Below are 7,920 nucleotides of genomic sequence, written 5' to 3'. Positions count from 1 at the left end.
GATTGATCACAGCTTTGTGGAAGTTACCTGAGGGGCTGATGTTTAGGCCGAGGTATGTATCGTTTTGTGTGTGCTCTAGCAGAATGGTGTCTAGATGGAATTTGTGTTTGTGGTCCTGGTGACTGGACATTTTTCGGTCTCCGCTCCTCTCAACACACTGTACCCACCTGTACCCACCTGGGATGGCAGGTAGCCTAGTGGTTAGAGCGTTGGATTAGTAACCAAAACGTTGCTAGATTGAATCACTGAGCTGACAAGGTAAAAATCTGCAGTTCTGCCACTGAACAAGGCAGTTAACCCACCATGTTTCCCAGTAGGCTGTAAATAAGAATTTGTTCTAAACTGACTAGTTAAATTAAATACAAATCCATTCCAGTATTCCAGAACCTGCTCCTCACACAGCTTTAGGGGGTTGTTTTCTAGCACCGGCCTCAGTACAAGAACTAAACACGCACGCACGCACGCGCACGCACGCACGCACGCGCACGCACACACACACACACACACACACACACACACACACACACACACACACACACACACACACACACACACACACACACACACACACACACACACACACACACACACACACACACACACACACACACACACACACACACACACACACACACACACACACACACACACACACACACCTTAATCCAACATCAAAGGAACAACCCTCTCCGTCTCCACTCCCTATCTAAGCAACGGTAGTCTGAAAAACACAAAGACAAGAAGTTACCCGACACTCTGTCTCTCTCACACACACACCTGAGTTTGCTCTGCCAGGCTACCTGGGGCTAGTACTCAGGAAGCGGGAGGCAGCACTTGGAGGAGCACTCAGTTATATCTAACAGAAGTCTGTAGTACTTGGTCAATCAAATGTATTTATAAAGCCCTTCGTACATCAGCTGATGTCTCAAAGTGCTGTACAGAAACCCAGCCTAAAACCCCAAACAGCAAGCAATGTAGAAGCACGGTGGCTAGGAAAAACTCCCTAGAAAGGCCAAAACCTAGGAAGAAACCTAGAGAGGAACCAGGCTATGTGGGGTGGCCAGTCCTCTTCTGGCTGTGCCGGGTGGAGATTATAACAGAACATGGCCAAGATGTTCAAATGTTCATAAATGACCAGCATGGTCAAATAATAATAATCACAGTAGTTGTCGAGGGTGCAACAGGTCAGCACCTCAGGAGTAAATATCAGTTGGCTTTTCATAGCCGATCATTAAGAGTATCTCTACCGCTCCTGCTGTCTCTAGAGAGTTGAAAACAGCAGGTCTGGGACAGGTAGCACGTCCGGTGAACAGGTCAGGGTTCCATAGCCGCAGGCAGAACAGTTGAAACTGGAGCAGCAGCACGGCCAGGTGGACTGAGGACAGCAAGGAGTCATCATGTCAGGTAGTTCCTAGGGCTCAGGTCTTCCGAGAGAAGAGAAAGAAAGAGAGAGAATTAGACAGAACATACTTAAATTCCCACAGGACACCGGATAAGACAGGAGAAATACTCCCCTCTCACCCACCTCTCACCCCCTCTCATCCAGATCTCACCCATCTCTCACCCACCTCTCACCCACCTCTCACCCACCTCTCACCCACCTCTAACCCCCTCTCACCCACCTCTCACCCCCTCTCACCCACCTCTCACCCACCTCTCACCCACCTCTCACCCCCTCTCATCCACATCTCACCCCCTCTCACCCATCTCTCACCCACCTCTCACCCCACACCCAGTCTCACCCACCTCTCACCCACCTCTCACCCACCTCTCACCCACCTCTCACCCACCTCTCACCACATCTCACCCTCTCTCACCCATCTCTCACCCACCTCTCACCCCACACCCCATCTCACCCACCTCTCACCCTGTCTCACTCCCATCTCACCCACCTCTCACCCCCTCTCACCCACCTCTAACCCCCTAGAGGTGGGTGGGAGGGGAGAGATGTGGGTGACCTCTCACCCCTCTCACCCACCTCTAACCCCCTCTCACCCACCTCTCACCCCCTTTCACCCACCTCACACCCCCTCTCACCCACCTCTCACCCACATCTCATCCACCTCTCACACCCTCTCACCCCACACCCCATCTCACCCCCATCGCACCCACCTCTCACCCCTCTCACCCACCTCTAACCCCCTCTCACCCACCTCTCACCCCCTCTCACCCACCTCTCACCCCCATCGCACCCACCTCTCACCCCTCTCACCCACCTCTCAACCCACACCCACCTATCACCCACCTCTCAACCCACACCCACCTATCACCCACCTCTCAACCCACACCCACCTATCACCCACCTCTCAACCCACACCCACCTATCACCCACCTCTCACCCACCTCTCACCCCACACCCAGTCTCACCCACCTCTCACCCACCTCTCACCCACCTCTCACCACATCTCACCCACTCTCACCCATCTCTCACCCACCTCTCACCCCTCACCCCATCTCACCCACCTCTCACTCTGTCTCACCCACCTCTCACCCCCTCTCACCCACCTCTCACCCCCTCTCACCCACCTCTCACCCCCATCGCACCCACCTCTCACCCCTCTCACCCACCTCTCAACCCACACCCACCTATCACCCACCTCTCACCCACCTCTCACCACATCTCACCCACTCTCACCCACCCATCTCTCACCCACCTCTCACTCTGTCTCACCCACCTCTCACCCACCTCTCACCCCCTCTCACCCACCTCTCACCCACATCTCATCCACCTCTCACACCTTCTCACCCTACACCCCATCTCACCCCCATCGCACCGACCTCTCACCCCTCTCACCCACCTCTCACCCACCTCTCACCCCTCTCACCCACCTCTCACCCCACACCCCATCTCATCTGCCTCTCACCCACCCCTCCCCCTCCTCTCTCTTCCCCTCCTCCCCCTTCCTCTCTCTTCCCCTCCTCCCCCTTCCTCTCTCTTCCCTCCCCCCCCTCTCTCTTCCCCTCCTCCCCCTTCCTCTCTCTTCCCCTCCTCCCCCTCCACTCTCTTCCCCTCCTCCCCCTTCCTCTCTCTTCCCCTCCTCCCCCTTCCTCTCTCTTCCCCTCCTCCCCCTTCCTCTCTCTTCCCCTCCTCCCCCCCTCCTCTCTCTTCCCCTCCTCCCCCTTCCTCTCTCTTCCCCTCCTCCCCCTTCCTCTCTCTTCCCCTCCTCCCCCTCCTCTCTCTTCCCCTCCTCCCCCTTCCTCTCTCTTCCCCTCCTCCCCCTCCTCTCTCTTCCCCTCCTCCCCTTCCTCGCTCTTCCCCTCCTCCCCTTCCTCTCTCTTCCCCTCCACCCCCCCCTCCTCTCTCTTCCCCTCCTCCCCCTTCCTCTCTCTTCCCCTCCTCCCCCTCCTCTCTCTTCCCCTCCTCCCCCTTCCTCTCTCTTCCCCTCCTCCCCCTCCTCTCTCTTCCCCTCCTCCCCCTTCCTCTCTCTTCCCCTCCTCCCCCTGCCTCTCTCTTCCCCTCCTCTCCACTGCTCTCTGTTCCACTTGTCGTCCTATTTTCTCCCTCCCAGACTCAAAGAGAAAGGGATCTAGGGCCCTCCCCTCATCTGAAATGTTCCAGCCCAGCTCCAAAACTTTGAGCCAATCAACACAGCACATTCAGAGCTGATGAACTCACTATACAATAGGTACATGTTTCAAAAGAGAGAGAGAGAGAGAGAGAGAGGTGGGAGGCAGATTGATACAGAAGAAGAGATAGAGCAGAGGGAGAAGGCAACCAAGAGATGTGTTAAACTATGGGACCTAACTGCTGACTGGTATACCAACTGGAGAGAGACTGACAAGACTGGAGAGACTGACAGAGAGAGAGAGAGACTGACAAGACTGGAGAGACTGACAGAGAGAGAGAGAGAGACTGACAAGACTGGAGAGACTGACAGAGAGAGAGAGAGACTGACAAGACTGGAGAGACTGACAGAGAGAGAGAGACAGAGAGAGAGAGAGAGAGAGAGAGAGAGAGAGAGAGACAGACAGACAGAGAGAGAGAGAGAGAGACTGACAAGACTGGAGAGACTGACAGAGAGAGACAGAGAGAGAAAGAGAGAGAGAGAGACTGACAGAGAGACTGAGAGAGAGAGAGAGAGAGAGAGAGAGAGAGAGAGAGAGAGAGAGAGAGAGAGAGAGAGAGAGAGAGACTGGAGAGACTGACAGAGAGAGACAGAGAGAGAGAGACTGAGAGACTGAGAGAGAGAGAGAGAGAGAGAGAGAGAGAGAGAGAGAGAGAGAGAGAGAGAGAGAGAGAGAGAGACTGACAGAGAGAGAGACTGACAGAGAGAGAGAGAGACTGACAGAGAGAGAGATGCTGTGTGTGTTGATGGTGCTGTGCTGGTCGTGGGGTGTGTTGGGGTACGGGCGCGGGGACAGAAGGACTCATCGGGGGCAGGACTGTGCCCTTCTCCGTGTCAGTGTGAGGAGGATGGCATCTTTGTTCTGGCGGACTGTTCTGAACTGGGACTATCAGCTGTACCTGAAAACCTCAGCCATCTAACTACTTACCTGTAAGTACACTATAGTATGTATCTATATTTAACCTACCTCCTCTACCCCATCTACCCTACCCCCTCTACCCTACCCCCTCTATCCTACCCCCTCTACCCTACCCACTCTACCCTACCCCTCTACCCTACCCCCTCTACCCTACCCCCTCTACCCTACACCCTACCCCCTCTACCCTACCCCCTCTACTCTACCCACTCTACCCTACCCACTCTACCCTACCCACTCTACCCTACCCTACCCCCTCTACCCTACCCCCTCTACCCTACCCTACCCACTCTACCCTACCCACTCTACCCTACCCCCTCTACCCTACCCCCTCTACCCTACCCACTCTACCCTACCCCCTCTACCCTACCCCCTCTACCCTACCCCCTCTACCATACAACCTACCCCCTCTACCCTACCCCCCTCTACCCTACCCACTCTACCCTACCCACTCTACCCTACCCCCTCTACCCTACCCTTACCCACTCTACCCTACCCCCTCTAAGTCGCTTTGGATAAAAGCGTCTGCTAAATGGCATATATTATTATATTATTACCCTACCCACTCTACCCTACCCACTCTACCCTACCCACTCTACCCTACACCCTACCACCTCTACCCTACCACCTACCTCCAATACTCTATGCGCTTTACCCTACTCCCTCTACCCTACCCCCTCTACCCTACCCCCTACCTCCTCTACCCTACCTCCTCTACCATACCTCCTCTACCCTACCACTACCTGCTCTACCCTACCCACTCTACCCTACCCCCTCTACCCTACCCAATAACCTAATATATAATAATACCTGCCATTTCAGACGCTTTTATCCTACCAGTCCTGCATACCCTATGGGTGGTCCTCGAACCCCTACCCCTAGCGCCATGCCTACCAACTGAGCCCAGGACCCCCCCCTCTACCCTACCTCCTCTACCCTACCCTACCCCCTACCTCCTCTCTACCCTACCTCCTCTACCCTACCCCCTACCCCCTACCCTACCCTACCCCCCCTACCCCCTCTACCCTACCCCCTACCTCCTCTACCCTACCTACCCCTCTACCCTACCCCCTCTACCCTACCCCCCCCCTACCCCCTCTACCCTACCCCCTCTACCCTACCCCCTCTACCCTACCCCCTCTCCCCTACACACTCTACCCTACCCCCTACCCACTCTACCCTACACCCTACCTCCTCTACCCTACCTCCTCTACCCTACCCCCTACCTCCTCTACCCTACCCCCTACCTCCTCTACCCACTCCACTCTACCCTACCCACTCCACTCTACACCCTACCCCCTCTACCCTACCCCTCTACCCTACCCCCTCTACCCTACCCCCTCTACCCTACCCACTCTACCCTACCCACTCTATCTTACCCCCTCTACCCTACCCCTTACCTCCTCTACCCTACCTCCTCTACCCTACCCCTCTCCCCTACCCACTCTACCCTACCCCTTACCCACTCTACCCCCTACACCCTACCTCCTCTAGCCTACCCCCTACCCTACCCTACCCACTCTACCCTACCTCCTCTACCCTACCCCCTACCTCCTCTACCCTACCCCCTACCTCCTCTACCCACTCCACTCTACACCCTACACCCTCTACCCTACCCCCTCTACCCTACCCACTCTACCCTATATTTGGATACAGACTGCAGGACATCAGGTGACCTCTAGAGGGGCCGTTATACAGACTACAGGACACAGGTGACCTCTAGAGGGGCCGTTATACAGACTACAGGACACAGGTGACCTCTAGAGGGGCCGTTATACAGACTACAGGTGACCTCTAGAGGGGCCGTTATACAGACTACAGGTGACCTGATGTCCTGCAGATGTCCTGTCCTGTCCTGGACAGACTGCAGGACATTCTAACATCAAACGGAGGCTGCTGTATTCATACTGACCCATCCAAGTGTTTATAAACACAGCGTTACAGGACACACAAATGTCCCGACATCTTTCTCTGAGTCTCTCTGTCGTAACACCTCAAGAATCAGAAGAGCAGAATGTTTTCAGAGTTCCTACAATATATTTCTCTATGATTTATGAAGAGAATTGTTACTTTAAGCAACTAGAAGGGTGTGTGTGTGTGATCACATTTTTATTTTATTTTACCTTTATTTAACCAGGCAAGTCAGTTAAGAACAAATTCTTATTTTACAATGACGGCCTAGGAACAGTGGGTTAACTGCCTCTTCAGGGGCAGAACGACAGATTTGTACCTTGTCAGCTCGGGGATTTGAACTTGCAACCTTTCGGTTACTAGTCCAACCACTAGGCTACCCTGCCGCCTCTACACTCTAACCACTAGGCTACCCTGCCGCCTCTACACTCTAACCACTAGGCTACCCTGCCTCCTCTACACTCTAACCACTAGGCTACCCTGCCGCCTCTACACTCTAACCACTAGGCTACCCTGCCTCTACACTCTAACCACTAGGCTACCCTGCCGCCTCTACACTCTAACCACTAGGCTACCCTGCCGCCTCTACACTCTAACCACTAGGCTACCCTGCCGCCTCTACACTCTAACCACTAGGCTAGGCTACCCTGCCGCCTCTACACTCTAACCACTAGGCTACCCTGCCGCCTCTACACTCTAACCACTAGGCTACTCTGCCGCCTCTACACTCTAACCACTACCTCTGACCACTAGGCTACCCTGCCGCCTCTACACTCTAACCACTAGGCTACCCTGCCGCCTCTACACTCTAACCACTAGGGCTAACCCTAGGCTACCCTGCCGCCTCTACACTCTGACCACTAGGCTACCCTGCCGCCTCTACACTCTAACCCACTAGGCCTCTACACTCTAACCACTAGGCTACCCTGCCGCCTCTACACTCTAACCACTAGGCTACCCTGCCGCCTCTACACTCTAACCACTAGGCTACCCTGCCGCCTCTACACTCTTAACCACTAGGCTACCCTGCCGCCTCTACACTCTAACCACTAGGCTACCCTGCCGCCTCTACACTCTAACCACTAGGCTACCCTGCCGCTCTACACTCTAACCACTAGGCTACCCTGCCGCCCTGATGATCAGAGTACATTAAGGCCAGAACCAGTGGAGGCTGCTGAAGGGAGGACAGCTCATAACGGTATCAACCACCGCGTCTTTGATGTGTATGATATCATTTCATTGAAATATTCCATCCATTATGACGAGCCGTCCTCCCCTCAGCAGCCTCCACCGGCCAGATCGTTCTCCAAGATATTCAAACGTTCATAGATGACCAGCAGGTTCAAATAACAATAATAATCACAGTGGTTGTAGAGGGTGCAAAAGTCAGCACCTCAGGAGGAAATATCATTCAGAGTTAGAGACAGCAGGTGCGGTAGAGAGAGACAGTCGAAAACAGCAGGTCCGGGACACGGTAACATGTCTGGTGAACAGGTCAGGGTTCCATAGTCCAAATCAAATCAAATC

General features: G+C 54.5%; 1 protein-coding gene across 1 annotated transcript in view; it reads left to right on the top strand.

Moving 5' to 3' along the window:
* Window positions 1-4,214: 4,214 nt before the first annotated feature.
* Window positions 4,215-7,920, top strand: part of LOC124032429 (leucine-rich repeat-containing G-protein coupled receptor 6) — a 101,307-nt gene continuing 97,601 nt past the window's right edge. Inside the window, exon 1 of the mRNA XM_046344821.1 lies at window positions 4,215-4,496. The gene's annotated coding sequence lies outside the window, so the exon portion shown is untranslated. The remainder of the gene's footprint in view (window positions 4,497-7,920) is intronic.

Source organism: Oncorhynchus gorbuscha, linkage group LG03, assembly GCF_021184085.1.
Source record: "Oncorhynchus gorbuscha isolate QuinsamMale2020 ecotype Even-year linkage group LG03, OgorEven_v1.0, whole genome shotgun sequence".
Lineage (NCBI taxonomy): Eukaryota > Metazoa > Chordata > Actinopteri > Salmoniformes > Salmonidae > Oncorhynchus > Oncorhynchus gorbuscha.
Note: the sequence above shows the minus strand (reverse complement) of the source record. Positions and strands in the feature narration are given on the sequence as shown.